The sequence below is a fragment of the Lipotes vexillifer genome, unplaced genomic scaffold (assembly GCF_000442215.2).
Source record: "Lipotes vexillifer unplaced genomic scaffold, Lipotes_vexillifer_v1.1 scaffold291, whole genome shotgun sequence".
NCBI classification, from domain to species: Eukaryota; Metazoa; Chordata; class Mammalia; order Artiodactyla; family Lipotidae; genus Lipotes; species Lipotes vexillifer.
In genome coordinates this window covers 2044141-2047518 of record NW_006794559.1, presented here as the reverse complement: position 1 = coordinate 2047518, position 3378 = coordinate 2044141, and the positions used below count along the sequence as shown (strand labels likewise).

Genomic DNA, 3378 nt, shown 5'->3' with positions numbered 1-3378 from the left:
ATTTCCCTACTCATTGTATTTTCAAATAACTTCTTTGAGCATTCAGGGAGTTCTCTTTGGCACATTCCCATGGTGATGTTGCTGTGTCAGAATTAATGATAACATTTTAGCACAGCTGCTATATGCCTTCTTTTTCAGAGTGACACTTTATTTCTTCCTCTATGATGCTAAGTCTTATGCCCAATGAATTATTTACCTCATTACAGTTCCCAGTGAATTCCTAAAACTTTTAGTCAGTGTTGCTCACTATGGAATTTGTCTTTAGGACCTTGGTTGCACCCTCTTCTTGCTAAAATCTCTCAGGCCCAGCCCTGACTTCCTATCACATAGCTCTTCCTTACTCCCAAAGTTAACTGCTCCTTGATACCCCTCAAAATGGGGAATATGATGCTCTCACAGAGACACAAATGGGCACTGTTTCATTCTTTCTTTCCTGTTTTTCAACCTATCACACTTGGAGTCCTTGGACAGGCCCTAGTATGGCCTTGGTCCCCTCACAATTTGGTTAAGGGGTAAGGATTTAAGTTTGGTTACCAGGCACCCAAAGCTCAGTGTGGAGGCTGCCTGGCTCCCAGGCTGGCTAGCAGAGGTCTTGCTGAGAGAGTGCTGGGATACCTTCCTAATTGGGACCATGATGTTATTTTTCTAAAATATCAGATAAGATCATCCATTTGCTTAAACCTTGCTTTGGCTCCCTTTGGACTTACAAAATCAAGTGCAATCTCCTTAGCTGGGGGCCCAGGGCTCCCCATGGTGAGACCAGGCCCTGCCTCTGCTCTCAGCTTAGTCTACTGCAAGTCTACACACACACACACACACACACACACACACACACCTCTGCACCTCTCCCACAGGCTCTGCTCTCTGCTCTGATAGTCCTTTCCCTGTCTGTCCGGCAAACTGCTCCTTATGCTTCAAGACGTCGACAGAAGATGTCATGTCCATGAATCATTTTTAGACTTCCCTGGTTGGGCTCATTTCTCTCCTTCCTTCCCTTATACATCCTCCTGTAACAACACTTGTCACATTCTACTGTAATTATCTGTTTACGTCGCTGTCTTTCTCACTGTGTTGGGAAGCCCTTGAGGACAGGGGCTCACCTATCTTTGAATCCCCAGAATCCAGCACCCAAAACATGGTTCTGAAGCTTGTTTCTTTTGTGGGGCCTGAGCTGGGTGACTGAGGGGACAATGACTTGGGAAGATAGAATCACTCTTACCTTTCTGCTCTCCTTTATCTGCAAGTGTCTTTCTGTGCCACTTGATCTTTCCCTGGTCTGGTAATACTCCCTGGTCAGTTGGCCAACACTTGCTGAGCCTCCAGTAGGACACAGGGACTGACCTAAACAAATGTGATGTTGGGTTGGGGTCAGGTTAACTCATGCAAATGACTTAACGGTTAAAGTGCAAGCGAGTCTATCTGTAAGCGGTGCTTAAGGAATTAGAAGCTGCAGAGAGAAAGAGCCATCAAAACGGAGTGGTTTGGCCTCGGAGGGGCTTTGGGGAACAGTACTTTATTTATTTAGCTGTGCTGCATAGCATGCGTGATCTTAATTCCCCAACCAGGGATTGAACCTGGGCCCTCAGGAGTGAAAGTGTGGAGTCCTAACCACTGGACCACCAGGGAATTCCCAAGGGAACAGGTACTTTTAAAGTCAGCTTTAGAAGGTTAGAGATGCCAAATGAAGGTCAAGAGAGGGGCAGGGGAAAAAGAGCAGTGTATCCATATGTGCAAGTGGGGTTGGCCTTCTGTGTTCGACAAGAGCCCCCTGTACTTCTGGTCATCAGTGACTCAATAGATAAGCAAAATGAAGGACCACAGTACAAGTTACTGGATCTGTCTGTTGATGAAGGGGTTTCTCTAGGGCCTGAGGAAAGGGAGACTAATCTAGCCTCAATGAGAGCAATCTGGAGGAGGGACAACAGACTTTCCTCACGACAAAGCACACAGGGCTCAGTCCCTGCTTGATGCAGCCAGACTGGAACCCCCAGGGCTCCCTCTGTTCTTGCTCCCTGCCCTGGGGGACCCAAGGGGGCCCTGGACCCTGAGGGGGAGGAAATTGAACCACTTGTTTCCTTTCCTTTATTCTGGGTAATTTTTTCTCTGTTCTAGAGTAGTCTGGGGATCCAACAATCTGATTTACAGATAGAAAAATTGCAGTTCAGTTATTAGTTCATCTTTTTAAAGGAACTTATGAGTAGGATAGGACTAGAATCTTCGTTTTTTCACCCCAAATCTCAAACTCTTCCCACTAATCAGTATACCTCAAAGCATGTCTGGTAACCATGGTACATAAGATGATTATAGAAAAAATTAATATCAAAAATTTTTAATCTATATTATTTTACATATATTTGAAAATTTATTTTAATGTGATTTATAAAAAATAACTAGCATATCTAAACTGTTATTTCAGAGTTTTTTTTTGTTTTTGTTTTTTTTGCGGTACATGGGCCTCTCACTGTTGTGGCCTCTCCCGTTGCGGAGCACAGGCTCTGGACGCTCAGGCTCAGTGGCCATGGCTCACGGGCCCAGCCGCTCCGCGGCATGTGGGATCTTCCCAGACCGGGGCACGAACCCGTGTACCCTGCATCGGCAGGTGGACTCTCAACCACTGCGCCACCAGGGAAGCCCCCAGAGATATTATTACTTAGAATGAGGCTGAAAAAATTAATGATATATAGGTAAGGCCCAGATAAGCAAGTATGTGAAAATGCAATTTTAATAACTGACTTGGGAATAACTGAAATGCAACGTGCTTCCATCCTGAGTTTCCACTTGGAAGCTCTTACTATAATTATTATGATGGCAGAAATACCAAAGGATATTTTCAGTGAGAAAAAATTCAATAATAAAAATGTGAATGACATTTTAAGTCCTCAAAAAACCCAAAGCATTTGTAAGAAGGATTAAAGGAGGTGACATTCGATCTTTGTATGTGCTTCTGAATATCAGTAACCCTTTGTTTTATGGATAAACCATCTTTTAAAACTGCCATCGAGAGTAAAAGAATACTATTGAGGACTTGGGGAATAGAGAACATGTTTTTTTTTTTTAACACTTTAAATTGTAGTGATAATTTGATAGGTATTTTAATATTTTGAATTAAAATTCAATAGTCATTCACTCTATGACCAGAGAATTTACAGATGTTAATATATCTCTACTTGAAATTTCTAAAAGCTCAACTGAAGTCATTCAACATGGGCAATTCACATTTGGCTAATCTGTCCTTACTACTGGCACTGAGATTCTGACAGGTGATATTCCATGGCCTTCGATGGGGAGACCCTGTAAATGATTCATAAGAATGTAACAGTTGAAATATTTGAAGGGGGTTGTTTTGTGCCTGATTGGGGAATATAGTGACTATTCGGG

General features: G+C 43.1%; 1 protein-coding gene and 1 non-coding gene across 2 annotated transcripts in view; both read right to left on the bottom strand.

Annotated features, from left to right (window-relative positions):
- The window catches only part of CLYBL (citramalyl-CoA lyase), a 116806-nt gene that overhangs the window by 5195 nt on the left and 108233 nt on the right, over window positions 1-3378 (bottom strand). The gene's annotated exons all lie outside the window — the stretch shown is intronic.
- On the bottom strand, window positions 1554-1626 carry TRNAE-UUC (transfer RNA glutamic acid (anticodon UUC)). The gene has a single exon. It is a non-coding gene; the product is annotated as a tRNA-Glu (tRNA).